We start from the raw sequence: 18,270 nt of genomic DNA on the forward strand, positions 1-18,270 counted from the left end.
TTGACCAATATTTAAACTTGTCACATTAACTGGATTTTTTCTAGAGCATATTAGGTATTTTGTTTGGTTTTGATTTATTTCTAAACCCCTTTTGCATGCTTCCTTTCACAAGTTCGTAAATTCTTCCTTTAAACTGTTCAGGTTTCTGCTAATTAATGCTACGTCGTCAGTATACGCCACAAGTTGCGACGTCGATGCTATAATTGTACCTTATATTTTTGTACCTCTTATTGTTCCATCTATTGAGACATTAAATAATGACGTTGATAGAGAGTCATCCTGTCGTACTCCACTTGCTACTTCCATATTTTTGGTGATATCGTTATCTGTAACTATAGCTGCAGTCGATCCTTCCATTGTCATTTTGGTAAGTTTTATAAGTTTCATTGGTATATCTAGGTTTTTCATGTCTTCTATTAGGTCCGGTCTTGTTAAGCTGTCAAAGGCTTGCTTTAAATCTATGAAGAGGATGTGTAAGTCGATATCATGTTCGTAACATTTTTCAATTGACTGTGTGATTATGTGAACTGCGTTTATTGTTGACCTTCCCTCTCTAAATCCGTGCTGGTAGTCTCCTACTTTAGTTTCAATGTATTTTGAGAGTTTTTGTCTGATTAGTGCTGTCAATATTTTGTAGCAACTGTGTAACAGTGTTCCTCCTCTATACTTGTTGCATTTTGTAGTGTCCCGTTTTTTAGAATCGGAAATATATATCCAGTTTTCCATTCTTCGGGCATTCTTTCTTCTTCCCAAATCCTTGTTATTGGCTCGTATATTTTCCGTTGTAATTCTTGTCCGCCTCGTTTTTTAAAAATACATATTAATTCTAAATGACCAACTTAAGTGTCACTTGGCCAATACTCCTCCACGGACATAGTAACATAGTACATCACATGAGAAGGGCACACTGGCGAAACAGCTGTAGTGAGAATAAATTTTGTAGCAATATTGAAAACAAAAGTTTTCACTGTTTTATTTTTAGATAAAATGAACTTCCATCAAGTAACATCAAACATTTTTTCTTTATTGTATTCATTTTAAGAATGTTTACTTGAAAACTAGTAGGTTTATTATTATATGGGTAGTAAATTTTTATGTACTGCTTAAATTTTATAGTTTATGATTGACTTACTCACTTAGAACAGCTTTATATGATTTATCTTATGAGTAATAAACTGTTACCGGCTGTTATATTTATCTATTCTTAGATTTTGAAAATTATCACGGTTATTGTATTGCTGGCAAGTTTCCAAAAATTGGTTCTTTCAATACACTTTACTTTGCAATCAAAAATTAGCCGCATTAAATCTGTTTATGATTTCACAAAAACAATTTATTTATGCGGTTCTATTTTTACAATCATTTTAAAGTTGCATTTCTAAAGATGAATGACACTCACACCACTTTTTTGAAAGAATATAGTCAATTGGTGTATTTAATTGAACATAAAATGCTAGTGTAACAGGTGATTCCGTAACTATGTGGCAGCCATTGTAGTCTAATCACAGCAGATGTGAAAGATTTTAATATTTAAAAGGGTTTTTCACCCTATATCAGAGGCATAGCCTTGTATCCAATTTTTAAAAGGTTTTAATATGTTGTATTTCTATAATTGTTACTCTTCTTTTAGGCATTTATAACCTGTGGGACGAAGCTCTGATGATGGCATGTTCTATTGTCGAAAGTACTTAGCTGATTTTAATAAATAATTTTAAGACACTATCAATTTTTTGAAAATAATACACTTATTGTCGGTTTAACATAATTGGTGTATTAACATAAATACCATGATAAAATGCAATACATGCGCATTGCGCATTGGCATCACTGCAGAAGTCCTGGAGATAAATGACAACTTCACAAAACATACAAATTAATGTAAATACTTGGAAACAAACTCAAATAAAATAAATAAAATAAAAAAGGAAAAGAAGAACCCGGCAATTATTATACACGATTGTATGGACCGACAATATATTAGGTAGAAGCACTGATGATGATATTTTCAATCGAAAACGTTCTGTGACTTCGATGTAGCCCTTTAAAAGACTTTAATAAATATATACCTTTTATAAAGGATTTTGATAAATTTTTTGTGATTAATGGTATACAGCCAGCTACAGGAAAATAATTGTCCTCGTGGAGTCTTTATACAAATAATCTTTAAGGCCATCGGTACATAATTCGCAAATATTTTACGAGTATCCCTACTTTTTCTGTCTTTACACGGCAAATTACGTGTAGTAAAATTAATTTAAAGAGATGGCTTTTGAATGTTCTTGAATAACTGTTATTTTTATAATTGCAAATTATGAATTCAGTTAATAAATGTCATAATTTTTTCACTAACTATGTATTCAGTGATTGTAATAATTTATATGTACAACAAAAACTAATACTCAAAGAAAAGTGATTTTTTAATAATATATTGTTACTATGGAACGCTTATAATTTTGAACATTTTTAACAACAAAATTCTTGGATCACAGAATATATTATCCTGATTTATTCTCTGCTTGGGTCTTCTACAAATAATACACAAAAAATAAACTTTTTATTAAGTTCACGTCTTAAATCAATTATTTATCAAATACACTATATATCAATATTATTTAATCAACAACTCCAAATATTCCCGATGCCATGTCAAATATTTAAAATTGTCACTGATTGTCACTGTCTGACTGACAGTATGCTGACAATATCTGAGTAAGTTGTATGACAAAGATAGATTTGGAAATATTACCACGGACATTGTGTTCATTTTTTTCGAATCCTGAAAAACTCAATTAATATTTTTGAAAAGTTTAAACGCAGAATGAAAGATTATATTATTACCGAGGGCAGAAAGTTCTTTAGAATAAATAAAAAGTTTATTTTGAATGAGATATTTTAAATTAAATATCACACTAAATTTTCTCTTAGTTTTTCACCCCTGTAACTTATTAAAATAAACATTATAGAAGTTCTCAGGGACTTTCGGCCCTCGCTAATAACGTAATCTTTCATTCTGCGTTTAAATTTTTCAAAAATAGTTATTAGTTTTCTCAGGATTCGAAAAAAATGAATCCCCATTTGAATATACGGAAATACGTACCCATCCTCTTAAGACAACAGTGGAAAGCTGCTTACTATATATGGCTCAGAGACGTAGGTGACAAATAAAAGAATTAAACGCAGAACAAGTGCAATGGAAATGATGTTTTGAAGAATAAGCTGCAGATTAGTACTAATGAATAAAGTGAGAAATTAACGAATTAGAGGTCTAATGAATGAGAAGGAGACACTAAAGGATAAAATAGAAAATACCAATGCTCAAAATCTTCCAATTTCTTAGTCTCTAATTATTGTTTCAATGTCCAGGCCTCAGATCCGTAGAGCAAAGTTGTAAAAACGTAACAGCGCAACAACCTTATCCTTAGAGCCATTTTTAGGTCTCTACTACAAAATAGATGTTTAATTTTCACAAATGTTGCCCTTGCTGTTTCTATAGGGCTTTTACTCTCTTGTGTTTGTTCTGCGTTTTGACTAACCAATGTTCCTAGTTATTTGTATTTGCCTGCCCTTTCTATCTCGATATTATTAATATTGAATGCCTCGTTGTCTTTTGGATGGTTTGTAACGAACACGGATTTTGCTTTTTTAAGTTTATTTTAATATTATAATGAAGACTTAATATTGTTAATAGTAATAGTAGTCGTCAATAGATCATCTTTTTTTTTAATGATTACAAAAGTCTTAAAAATTGTTTTAGCTGCTTTGTTTGAGTGAGTCTACCACTTTCTGAAAATACCACCGGAAAATGCAACGTTATATCAAAAGTTACCTTCAGTGTACCTATATGAGTTCATTACAAAATGCAACCCGTCTCCTCTTGTGATGCTCAGTCAGAAAAGGTTTCTTTGCTGTTTCACATTTTATCAATTTCATTTGCTTTAATTCTGTTAGGCGCAGTGTATATCCTGCCCGGAAAAACTGTCTCTTCGCTAGCTTTTTGAGTTGTGGCAAAAGGACATTCTCTCAGATAATCTAATGACGACTCATCTTGTTGCTTTGTGAAGATATTCAGTCATCCTGTGAATATATTCTGTCCACACTGCCGTGCTATAGAGTGAAAATGATCCCGTATTTTTCTGATTTTCTATACACACATGTACAGTAGGAAAAATTAAAGATTACCCATGAACGAACAGGCTGTATAAAACACGCTGTATTTTTCTGTCATCGTGTCACAAAAGAAATTGGCCCACGCAAGTACATGTAATATTTATATAAGCTGTTCTTATAAGTAGTACTGGTACTAGTTCATTATTTTCTGGAACATAGAAAAGATGTGTTTAATATAATCGCTCATGGGCAATCTTTCATTTTTCCTACGATAGCTCCCGTTCAAATCTGCAGCAACCTGCCTTTAGAGACCAACCTACTTCAATGCTTGTATGTTTTTCAGTAGGTATGTATTACAATATAAAATTGAAGTGTAAACTATTAGTGACGGCAGCCGTACAAAATTCGAAAGAGTCTTTCAAATAATTATAGGTATGCTTGCAAATCATTTGACTGTATACATTAAACTACTTGTTAATGATAGTAGGGGAGGAAAGTATGCCAAATGTGCAGTCACTCGAGCGCTTTGGGGACCTATTGGGTAGTGAAGAGTAGGTTCTAAAACCAAAAAAAGTTAAGCAAAGTTTTCCAATTTAGTGGGGACTTTTCATTTTTAATTTAATTTTCCATTTCCAACAATCGTTTTTTCCGATTATTTATTTATTTATAATTCGAAAAAATGTTTCAATTAAAAGTGACTTCTTTTTACGTAAGGAATCCGAATCTGCAATAAAAAATGGGGGCTCTTATTAAAAATTTTAAAGTAACCCCCCACCCCACCTCCGTGGGGGTTGTGTTTGGTGCCATACCATAGATTTTTGAAATATATTGAATAATTGTATTTTTCAGTTTTTCGATCTGATGTTCATTTCGCGGAATATCGCGGGATTCGTATTTAAAATTTAAAATTTACCCCCCACGGAGAGGGGAGTCGTGTTTGGTATCATTCGTTAGATTTTTGATAAATATTGAGCACGTATTTTTTAGTTTTTAGATTTATTGTTCATTTCGCGAAATATTCGCTTTTTTCTTGTGAACCTTTGTGACTCACCCATTTCCTTACGCCCCGCCCAAATCGTCAGATTTTTAATGTACACTACTTTGCATGCAGTTAACTTACTTTATATTAATCTGACGATTTCGAGTTTTTCTAAGGATACATTTTTTTTTCGGCCCCCCCTTAACGAACTCCCCTGTGTTTAGAGCCAATATATGGTAGAGGTACATCTACAGGGTACCAGGTTTCTTCCCATATGATAATCTGACGCGCTCGAGTTACTGCAAAAATCCCCGCTTGGGCTCCCCTACCATAACCTTTGAGGTGTCATGATTAAGGTATATTCAAATATTCTGTTTTTTTTTCAATAGCTTTATTACTGTATCTACTTTAAAAGAAGTAGACAAATATCCTTTTTATGTTGGTATATCACATATAAAGTGTATTATTTATTTACTGCAAATAGATTCTAAAAAAGTTTATTTAAACTCAGTAAACTGAAGTGCATACCAGAACATAGAATTAAAAAAGATTAAATTTAAAAAAAATCCTATTTATACTCAGGCAAATGTTTCCAACGGTTTTAGTATCAGCTTTAAATAAAAACAGTTGCATTTATATCCAGAATGTACTTACTCATCAAATTAATGATACCCACAACCTTGTTTATTTATGCTGAGTGACTTTAATCGTAAATTAAAATAGTCTTAAAAGTGGTTTTAACTGCTTCGTTTGAGCGATTCTACCGGTTTCTGAAAATTTTCAAAATTCAGGTTGGACAACACCTAAATTTGTTGAATAAATTTTTAATTTTCAATTGAATGTACTTATAATTAATTACAAATTACAAAAGATTGTCGATCTCTTTTACAAATTTACAGCCTCGTTTCTTTAGCCCGACAACGTAAATATGTTAATTATGGCAAGTTATATTTTGCTCAATAGTATAAAGTAATTTTCAGACCTGTACATTATTTATTTCTATTCGCAAAACTAATTTTATAGCCAGTGAAAATGTAGTGAAAAAGACAAAAAACCGATGCGGTGTTATACCAGAAATGATGAGCAAACGATGTCAATGTGCTAGTAGCCCATTAGGGATAGCATTTGACCTTGCATTAGGAGCTGCCCCAAATTTTATTTTTCTAATCTTTAGAGGGGGTTAATAGTAGTGTACATTTAAAATTTCGACTGAATTCCACCGTTGCGTTAGCTGCCATCTTGATTTTAAACGAGAACGGTTTTTGTTCAATATCTCCGCCATTTTTAACTTTTCGACAAAAAGTGTAGAAACTGAAATTTTTGAAAATGCGATTTTCTATAATTTAGTTTATTATAATGTTTTTCATGCGGTCAATATTTTTCGAGGTAGGGGGATAGTGACAATTAGAGCATAATTATTGATTTATTGAATTATCTCGTTTATTATTAGTTTTACAACAAAGCTAAACATATACAAAAATAAATAGAATTAAATTTTGAACAAATTTGATCTGTTTCATTTTGTTGATCAAATCAATATTTAAGGTAGTACGTATGCGGTAAAGGCGCGAGCGTAGACCTGATTGATTTTATAGCAATGGTTTTTGTTCAATATCTCCGCCATTTTCAACTTTTTGACAAAAAGTGTAAGGACTGAAATTGTAGAAGTTACGATTTACTATAATTTTTCAAAAGAACCAGTGGCGGGTCTATGAGGAGGGGGGACTTAGCTTTAGGCTCCCCATCTATGATTTCATCAATGCAGGCCATTAAAGCAAAAATTTCAGCCTGAAAAAAAGTAGCTGTATGTTGGCCTAGGTTGTAATATTATTTATTATAGTTACATGTTAGCCCAAAGACTCCTGATCCAATACCATGGGCAGTTTTAATTACATTAATGAACCATATTAAGTATCCAGTAATATTTAGGACAGCTTGTTCTCTAGATGGTACAGTTGTGTTAATCTTTTTAGTGAAGATTAGTTCTGGTGTCCTAATATCTGAGTTCATCATAAAGATGGATCCTTCAAGTATAGTCTCAGTAGTGTTTGTGTTCAATACATAATTCGGCCTCCAAATACTGTTTGCTTTGAGTCTCAAGATGGTTATAATTATAAAGGGTACCGCCGAAATATATGATACTAGCGGAGAGAGACCTGTGAAAGCTTCTAGTTAAGCCGTTTCTTTACTATTAAAGGCTCTTCTTATATTTGGAAGCGCTTGTTTTGTACGATGGTGAAAGACGTCACAAAAGATTGCAAACCCGTCTTTCTCCACCAATGTTCTGAACAATGAATAACTGTCGGTCCTAGCACTGATGTATATACATATAGTGGAGTCACTGAAGGTTTTCACCTCCGATTTCGTTGAACCTTCATTGATTTTCATGAAAATTGTTGAGTAATTAGAGGATACCTCAAGGAACAAAGGTGATATGATGCCAACTTGCGCTTTTACCCTGGGGATGGAAGCCACCCCTTGTCGAGGGTGAAAATTATTTTATCAAAAATAATACCATAAATCGATATAAGGACAAATTCTAAGGAAAATTTGTCATATAAATTTATTAATATAAATCAATGCTTTTTGAGTTATTGAGAATCAAAGATTTAATTTTTTCGTAAAAAAATGCATGCTTTAAAACTGTTTTTCACGTGAAACTCAAAACCTATATGCTTTTTAAAATAAGTTATTCTTACCAAAATTGAAGATAATAAAAAACTGAATACACTCCTCACTTAAAAAACTAAACTAATGTTAAGTCAAAGTGAGTTATGGGAAATTTAATGTAAATTTTTTTCGACGAGTACTCAAATCTAAGTATTCAAGCTTAAATAACGAGAAAACAATGCATTTTATAAAATATACAGTCGGAAAAATGAAAGAATACCCATGAACGAACATATAAAACACGCTGTATTTTCCTGTCACCGTGTCACAAAGAAAATTGCCCAGCGCAAGTACATGTAATAATAATTATTACATGTACTTGCGCTGGCCAATTTTTTATATGACACGGTGACAGGAAAATACAGCGTGTTTTATATGTTCGTTCATGGGTATTCTTTTATTTTTCCTACTGTACCTGCACTTGTCAAATCACTGCGAATTAACTATCACTTGAGCTTCAGAAGAAGTTAATAATTAAACATTAAAATTAAAAACATTAGGCATTAAAATTAAACAAGTTATGATGAAAATAAGAGAACCCTTTCGAATTTTTTAGGAGAAAGTGAAAAATAAAACATAATACGCCATTTCCACAAAAATTAAAATTTATAGTATTCCTTACAATAATTTCTTTTTAGCATAAATACTTAATGATATCAACAATTTTGACCGGTTTAGAATGAAAAAAAAAAATGTATAATTTAAAAAATCAGAATTTTTAAAATGATCGTAATTTTCATTTTCTTTTGATAATAACTCCAAAAATACTCAACATTCGTAAAAAATGATATATATCCAAAGTTTAGTTTTTCTGTATCACATATTTTACCTTTCTTAAAAAAGTTTTGTAAAAAATAACCGAGATAGAAACGTTTAAAACTTAAATTTTTCTACGAGAACCATGTAACCGGGGCCATTTAACCTTTTATTTTTAAAAAAGTAAGAGGTTTAAAAGATTAAATTTGACGTCGTTTAATTCTCTTTGGAATTTACTTTCAAATGGATTTTAAACGAACATGATATCCTAATTATTAACGGAGTTATTAAAAAAAAACATAACATTTTTTTGGAAAAAATTTTAAAAGATAAATTTTGAAAAATGTTTGGAGCATAAATTTTAATACTATTAACTTGTTTTAGGACTCATTTGATAGATATTTCTAAGTATTTTGACAAATGCTTAATAAGTTTATGTTATAAAATGCATCATTTTACAGTTATTTAAGCTTGAATACTTATATTTGGGTACTCGCCGAAAAAACTATACATTCAATTACCTATAACTCATTTTCAGTTAGCATTAAAAGATTTTTTAGTAAGAGGTTTATTTCATTATTATTAGCTTCAATTTTGGTAATAATAACTTTTTTGTTAAAACTTATAGTTTTTGAGTTATTTGTGAAAAATCGATTAAAACATGCATTTTTCTCACTAAACATTAAAATATTTGATCTTTAATAACTCAAAAAGTTTTGATTTATTTTAATAACTTTATATAACGAATTTTGCTTATAATTTGTCCCTTTATCGAATTATGGGATTATTTTTAATGAAATAATTTTCACCCTCGAGAAGGGGTGGCACCCACCCCCAGGGTAAAAGCGCAAGTTCGCACCATGTCAACTTTGTTCCTTGGTATATTCTCTAACCACTCACCAATTTTCCAGCATATCGATGGAGGTTCAACGAAATCGGAGGTAATAATATCCACCTTCAGTGACTGCACTAATAACTTTTGGCCTCTGAACGTACATATCGACTTGGGCTCATTACTTACGACTTATTCTGTATAGAGGGATTCATGTTTTAATGTAAACAGCCTTTGATTACTTAAAACCAGACAATTACTGTTTATTATTTAGCTCAATAGTATAAAGTAATTTTTAGACCTGTACATTCATTTCTATTCGCAAAACTAATTTTATAGCCAGTGAAAATTGAGTGAAAAATACAAAAACGCCGATGTTATACCAGAAATGATGCGAATGAGCTAGTGATGAAAATTATGAATTTAATATGTTTCAGAGCATTTGTGGACCCTCTTTTTGCTGAGTGGGTCATAAAACGGGGAAAATTACGAAACAAATTCATAGGCCGCAATGAGGAGAAACCACTGCTCCGTTCTGGCGGGCGGGACGAAAATTACAAAATAAAATAAACCAACACTATTTATAAAATATTTACTCCGGAAAGAGAGTTTCATTACAGCTGCGGTTGGACTTCGTATATTTATTTTTAGTCTGCATACATACATGCAAGACTTTTGAAAGCCAGTATATGTGACAATTAATATATTCTTAATACATAAAGTTGCTGCTTAAGCTTTAGGACTTTGAGGCTGACGAAAACAAAAACATTGTTGGAAAACATTGATGAACTTAAACATTTGAATAACTTGAACATTTTTCGTAAAGTTTTTCTAAAATCCCGACATTATTCACTTTATAAAAAAAAAGATTAAAGGAATACATAAAGGAATACGTAATGGTGACTCTGCGTTGAATAATTTTTATCCCGGGTAAACCCACTTCTCGAGTAGAACTTTTTGATATGTTGTTTATTAAACATTTCTTAATGAAATTACAAAAAGTCCTATCTTGTTTGATTTTTTCCGAATTGAAAATCTATATGCACTTCCCTACTACCTATAAATAATTTTCTCAGTCATTTTCTCTACAGGGTGATTGATTAGTGGGGTAAAGCTTAATGTATCCGCTATAGTAATAGATAGCAATAAAAGTTAATAACAAAAATTGTACCCAACTTTGAACTTCACATTTTAAAATTAATTAGTTTTTTTAAATGGAAGACCCTATATTTTATCTTATATTCAAAATCTTCTTAACTTCCCCATTACAAAAATATAAAGGTATATTATGTTATAATAAAGGTTATAAAATGCCTCCAACAACAAGGGCTGATATGAAAAATAGAATACAAAGTGTATTTTGAAGTGTTAATTTACAAATGCTTCGTAGTGTAAATAACTCATTCACTTAACTCATTTTCAACACCTGATGTAATTAAATTATTAAAATATTTTACTAAAAGTTGCTTTTAATTGTTTCAAAAATGTTGTATTTTGTGTTCATGGATTTTTTTGTAAAAGTTTTTACTGATAAATTATTTTTCAAATTCAAATTTAAATTCAAAAAACCTCAATTAAACAATTTTCAGTTAAGACAACCGTATTGTTTTTGCTTTGAGAAATGTTTGTTGAAATACTAAAACTACTTTATATTCTTCTTACATTAAGGAAAAATATTGGTATGTGTTTATATTATCTAAAACGTACAATGTTGTTTTTGAAATGCAGGTTTTGAGGTTATAAACTTTGTTTACAGAAAATTTATAGTAAAAAACCTATTTTAAATCTTCCACTACATTTTAAATATTTTAAAATTCAAAATATTTCAAGATGTTCTTCCAGATAATTAACTGAACGTTAGAAAGTTGTTCCAGCCGATAGTCGTTCAAAATATCAGCCCGGTAAAATTTTGTTGGCACGTTGTAAAGTATGTTTATTTTATTTTTGTGTATACACGTTGTAAAACATAACGCAAACGATAAGTATGGGCTTGTTATATTGAATGTATATTATGAGTCTTGTATTTGTTACCGAACAAAATCAGAATAGAAAGGGATAGAGTAATTTTAAAGTAAATAAGAAGAGTACTCTACACAAGAGATTGAAGTTGGAGCTGAGTTAGGTTAGATGAATGGAATGGAAGCTTGGAAGTTGAATGTGGCACTAATGAAAAACTGGAATCATTCGAGCCGTGGATGTGCAGAAGGATTCGGACAGAACACATCACAAACAAACAGGATCTGGGGAAGATGAATAAAGAAATGAAAATCATAAATACCATCAAAACAAGAAAATTGGAATATCTCGGACATATTACACGTCGAAAGGGATACAACTTAATCCAATTGATTATGCAGGGAATGATTCAAGGAAAAACAAGCGTAAGGATCGTGGCTGCGCAACCTGAGAGACTAGTATGGATGTACGTCAAATAGTGAACTTTTCAGAGCAATCGTCTCTGAAGTCCGAATAGCTATGCTGATTGTCGACCTCCATCACGGAGATGGGACTTGAAGAAAAACATATGTGTGATTGAAGAACTTTAGTTAAATGCACACTGTGTTAAAGAGTATTAATTAGCTAATAGGTTCTCAATCCTATCGAAATATTGTAAGTACATAAAGCTATCCATACAGTACGCACAAAGCTCAATCCTATCGAAGTATTGTAAGTGCATATAGCTTTCTTGAAAATAAAAGTGTTTAATTGGTAGGTAATATAATCGTGTTTTCACAATTACTTTATTTCTCACATTCCGTTCAAAATTGTGTTTGAAAACTCATTTCACAAAATTTCATTTTTGTGTTTATTTCACCAACAAAATCCATTATGCCTCATATTTTTCCTCAAAAAACTATAATACCGCCAAATTAAAAAATTTTTCAATAGATGGAGTGAACCGATATGTCACAATAATTAAAAATTAAACCTCATGGTTCGGTAAAAGCAGTATCCATCGAACTTATGACAAGTCGGTGGGCTAGTTTCCGGTGAGAAACGCATTAAAAAAGTATTAATTAAAAAGCGACCATACAACACCAATGTGTTTTGACGTTTCTTTCGGGAAAAATAGTCATAAATCAAATTTCTGGGGAAAAATTGTATATCGAACTAACATGTCGTTTCTTAGTTGTTATTTTCTTTTAACAAAATATTTTTTCTACGAGCGTGCAAAAATGTCTACTTTCGCGCACGCGTTTTAGTTTAGAAAGTTTTACTTTTCCGCACGCGTTTAGATATTTTAATATGGCCTTAAAATAATTATAATACATGCAATAAACTAATATTTAGATATTATTTACTATTTTATTTCAAATGTATCTTATTGTGTTCCTGTTTTAATGAAATTAACGCGACAATTCGATAAAATAAAATTATTTTGACATAATATTCGAAAGTCAAATCGGTAGACAATAACAGTCGTTTTGACTCATCGTCGTGGAAACCAAGATCGACGTCATGCTAACTAATTATATTGATTATTTCATTCATAGGAGATTCTGACCAATAGAAAGCTAGAGAAATAAAAATTAAATTGATAATTTTTTATAATTTCCGGTCGTCAAGTATATTACGTCAGATGCCCTTCGTTGCTATGAAAAAATACATTCAGTGACATTAATGACAATTAATGTTTTAAAAATTATAAAAGTAATGACTTTCAACCGTCAAATATTTATGACAACTGTGTGTTTAATTGTACTAATTTGTACTTACATAAATAAATTACAATAAAATTTTGGTTTTGAACAGTTTGACAACCTTGTCAAAGAATTAATTTGTGTATGTATTTTCATATTAATTAAATTAATTGATTAAGATTTGGTCATTTTTTAAAGACTCGTAGAAAAAATATTGTTCCTAACTCTTGCAGAAAGTCTCTTTTCCGCACTCGACTGCTTGCCGAACTTCGGCAAACTGCAGTCGCGTGCGGTAAAGTATGACTTTCTGCACTTGTTAGGAAATTAACTATTTCCTATCTTACTCTAGCCCAGTTGTAACAGATAAATTATTGATATAAAAATTAAATGTATACCAACTATAATAAAAAAATATTAGGAAAAATCAAAGCATATATGTATTTTGTTTTCGCTCTCCTGTGAAATTTTATTATTTTAAGTTGTTACTCTTTAGAATGGGATGCACTACTTCTGGTTATTCGTTGTCATTCCATTAATACAAGCAGCAACACACCTTTTTACACAAAAACACCTCCTTAATTCATCTTTCTTTCTTTCTCCGTCCTCCCAAACACTCACACATTGAATTTTATTTTTAGCACTAATAAAATTAAGCGAGTCCGTAGTTTTCACAGTGAAAATCCTATAAATTACCGCACACCGAACGGGATTAGCGAGAACCTGAAAATTAACTGACCGAAATAACAAGTCAGAAGTTCCACAAGTTTGAAGCCGTCGGGACCAAGTCTGAGCCACTTAGCCACTTAGTTATAAATACTTTTTGCGAAAATGTTCGATATATTTCACACTTTCCGTCAAATAGCTAGAACTATGTTGAATCGAATTAAGTGTTGGGGATTAGAGTTACTAATTTAATAGGAGAACCGGAAGGTAAAACATATTCTTGAAATTTTAAACTGCGAGGAAAAGACAAAAAAGTAGCAAACTGTAATAATAGTCCAGGAACCGAAGCTTTTCACCTCGCAATTTTTACAGAATTGATCGATTTGCTTGAAAATTTGTGAATAAGCAGTATGTAGTCCAAGGATCAAAATCTATATGATGCTGAAATGCGCTTTTATCATGGGGGTGATTGCCACCCCACCTCGGGGGTGGAAATATTTTGTTATATTTTGACTGCAAAAATTGATAAAAATATTCATTCTAAGCAAAAAATGTTCTATACATTTTTTTGATAAAATTAATACTTTTCGATTTATTCACTATGAAAATGTTTGTTATCAAAAAATCAATGTTTTTCGATATATACTCATTTGCCATTCACTCATTTTTTGCCGTAGAAGAATTCTTTTGAAACCAAGTTCTTAGGAATTAAATAACCTACAGTTTTTTATTAAACCATTTTTCATATAACCATTTTTTTACCAAACTACAAAAAGTCGTTATTTGCTTTTAACTCCAATTTTTTAAAAACTAATTCTAAGCCAGTCAAACTTCTAGAATATATTAATAATACATAAATAAAGAAGAATGAATAAGTTCAATGACTAAAAACACCGTTAACTTACATTATTATGCTTCCAATTATTGGATTTCTCCTTTTTTTTTTCTTTTCAAAAAAATATATTGATTTTTTAACCGTAACCTTTTTAATTTTTATCTTAAAAAGTTTGGTGAAAAAGGATTTTGTAGGTTTTTACAAAGTCTATAAGGTTATTATTATTAAATCCTTTTAGAGTCCTCAGTCGTAAAAAGTGGTGACTTTGAAAGGGTTGGTAAAGGTGGTTTTTGCATGTTATTACCAGTTTTAATGGTCAATAGCTCACTTAGTTTTTACAGCAGAAAAAATGTTTTCAAAACAATTTCTTGGGAAATAAATAACCTACAATTTCATATTTAAACATTTTTTCGTTTCTCTGATGCTAATCTTTCTATTCTAAAGAAAAGGAAATTTTTTACCAAACTCCAACAATTCGTTATTCGCTTTTGACTTCATATTTTTAAAAACTAATTATTCTAAGCCGGTTAAACTTCTAGAACCCATTAATAATATATAAATAACGAAGACCACATAAGGTCAATGACTAATTATAATTGGGGTGGTGATTACGGGTTTGCTTTCTCATCACTTTTTCGCTGAAAAAAATAGGGACTGACATTCTATTCATTATAAGCCACTTAATTTTTGAGCTAAAGACTTGTTTTTTGTTTCTGGAGATAGATATTTTTAAACATGTACTTTAAAATAGTTTAAACAAGTGATCCTCGAAAAATGCATAGTTTTCCCGTGTTTTGACTTTGATACTACAATATTTAGCATTTGACGAAGAAGAGCTAACATACAGTGTGTCAATTTTAAAACTTACAATGGCTATATCTCACGAACAAAAGCTGAAAACGAAAAATGCTTGGAACCGTTTCTACGATAGTAAGGGGGAACTAAAATGACATGAAAGAGAACGCACCCCCATCAACCCCCTAGGCCCCACCCACCACAACCAAAAAAGTTTAAATTGCAAACCCCTACTTGTGATACATCATTTAAAAGGCTATAAAAAATGCTATCCAATGGTATAAACAATAATTATACAGGGTGAAGAAAATTTAATGAGGTTTTGTTGAATTGCAAATTTGATAAAAATGTCAATTAAGTAAATGTGCAAAGTGGGTTCCGTTGTTTTGTAAACAATAATACAGTCTATTTTCAAATTCTGCACGAAATTTGGCAAATGTTTTCTAGTAATAGGGCGACATGCTTGAGTAATTATTTCTCGCAATTTCCCAAGTGACAAAAGTTAAGTTTTATAAACAACTGATTTAAGGCAAAAATAGCAAATTAAGTTTTAATTCAACAAAAAAAAGTTCGAGCGGACATTTACCATTTAAAATAATAGTCCGGGAGGTAGCATTACAAATACAAAAGTCATAGTAAGCCAGCTGATATTAACACCCTGTATAATTATTATTTATACCATTGGATGGTACTTTTTATAGTAGGATAGTATATTACTTTTTTCTATGGGGTTATCTTAAATCAGTTGTTTATAAAACTCAACTTGCATCACTTGGGGGATTGCGAGAAAGAATTACTCAAGCATGTCGCCCTATTACTAGAACATTTGCCAAATTTCGTGCAGAATTTGAAAATAGGCTGAATTATTGTTTACAACGGAATTCACATTAAATATTTACTTCATTAACATTTTTAATCAATTTGTAATTCAACAAAACCTTAGTAAATTTTTCATTTAAGCAAAAGTTTCACCATTATTGCTTCACCCTGTATAATTATTATTTATACCATTGGATAGCATTTTTTATAGCCTTTTCAATGATGCATCACAAGTAGGGGTTTGCAATTTAAACTTTTTTGGTTGTGATGGGTGGGGCCTAGGGGGTTGATGGGGGTGAGTTCTCTTTCATGTCATTTTAGTTCCCCCTTAGTATCCTAGAAACGGTTTCAAGCATTTTTTGATATCAGCTTTTGTTCGTGAGATATAGCCATTGTAAGTTTTTAAATTGACACACTGTATAATAATAAAGTATAGCTCGACTATTATTATTCTTAAAGAAAAATTAAAAAAACGGTTTTGTTGATTTTTTTCACAAGGTATGTACATTTTTGTTAAGGAAAGTTGTTTTGGTAAAACGAAAACTTTTTGAGTTATTTGCAGAAAACTGATTAAAAACATTGAATTTTTCGATATAAAGCTAACACTTTCGATAGCGAATAAATCGAAAACTATTAATTTTATCAAAAAAATGTATAAAACATTTTTTGCTTAGAATGAATGTTTTTACCAACTTTTGCGGACAAAATATAATAAAAAGTTTCCACCCCCGACATGGGTGCAACCACCCCCATGGTAAAAGCGCCTTCCGACATCATATCTATTTTGATCTTTAGACTATCCACTACTTATTCTCAAATTTTCAAGCAAATCGATCCATTCTGTAAAAATTGCGAGGTTTTGTCCTATTTTAAGCTTCATTACTTGGACTATAATATAAAGGGTGTCCCGAAAAGATTGGTCATAAATTATAATACAGATGCTGTGATTAAAAATAGGTTGATTGAATCTTACTTACCTATGTACAATAATGCACACAAAAAAAGTTACAGCCCTTTGAAGTTACAAAGTGAAAATCGATTTTTTTTTTCATATATCGAAAACATTTAGAGATTTTTTATTGAAAATAGACACGTGGATTTCTCATGGCAACAGTATTTAAAAAAAAATAAAGTGAAATTTGTGCACCCCATAAAAATTTGGCATTCTTATGGCAGTATCACCTTAAGAAAAAATTATAGTAAAATTTGGGCACACCTAAAAATTTTATTGGGTTTTGTTCCTTTAACCCCCTCTTTAACTCCTCTACCTAACCTCTTTAACCCCTTTAACCCCCAAACTTTTGTGTACGTTCCAATTAAATAAATATTATTGTGGCACCATTAGTTTAATACAATGATTTTAAAACTTTTTTGCTTCTTAGTACTTTTTCGATAAGCCAGTATTTATCGAGATATTTTGCATATTTTTCGAATCCACCACATTTGTATATGGTTAAGTACGATTATTTATAGAGACCTGTTAATAATCTGAAAATTTATTTGTAATTTACATTTTCAGGTATATTTTAAAAAAGAAGCCACATCTCGATAAAAGGTAACTTATCAAAAAAAAGACTAAGGGCCGGTTGTTCGAACGCTAATCAAGAAGTTGATTATAATCAATCATTTATTGTAATCAATTTTCTTGATGGGAATCAAATCGCGACATGAAAAATACATGTAAAACACTAATCAGTTATTGATTGTAGGTAAAACAGTAATTAAAATATAGCCGCAGCTCTTAAATTATTAAAAATTGCTTATTATTATTATTGATTTTTAAGTAAAAACAAGAAATTAACATCAGAACGAGTTTAATTATGTTTTATTTTAAATTAAAACCAAAATAATAAAATAAATCAGTCAACATAACCTCAAAATGCGACATATGTCAGAAGTACGCTTAATTAAATATAATTGTAATTAAATATTTGATAATGATCAGTTTTGATTAGCGTTCGAACAACCGGCCCTTAGGGACAAAAAAGTTTTAAAAACACTGTGTTTAACTGATGGTACCACAATAATAGTTTAATTGGAACGAACACAAAAATTTGGGGGGTTTAAAGGAACAAAACCCCCATAAATTTTTTATAGGTTGGCAAATTTCACTATAATTTTGTTTTAAGATGTTCCTGTCATAAGAAAGACACGTGTCCATTGTCAATAAAAA

General features: G+C 30.7%; 1 protein-coding gene across 4 annotated transcripts in view; it reads right to left on the bottom strand.

The window, feature by feature from the left end:
* LOC126887501 (gamma-sarcoglycan) overlaps positions 1–18,270 on the bottom strand; it is a 762,843-nt gene that overhangs the window by 141,488 nt on the left and 603,085 nt on the right. The window contains exon 1 of one of the 4 annotated variants that reach the window (XM_050655125.1): positions 13,539–13,746. The exons of the other annotated variants lie outside the window; for them this stretch is intronic. The gene's annotated coding sequence lies outside the window, so the exon portion shown is untranslated. Of the gene's footprint in view, positions 1–13,538; positions 13,747–18,270 lie in introns of those variants that run through there. 4 annotated transcript variants of the gene reach the window in all.

The sequence above is a fragment of the Diabrotica virgifera genome, chromosome 6 (genome assembly GCF_917563875.1).
Source record: "Diabrotica virgifera virgifera chromosome 6, PGI_DIABVI_V3a".
Classification (NCBI taxonomy): Eukaryota; Metazoa; Arthropoda; class Insecta; order Coleoptera; family Chrysomelidae; genus Diabrotica; species Diabrotica virgifera.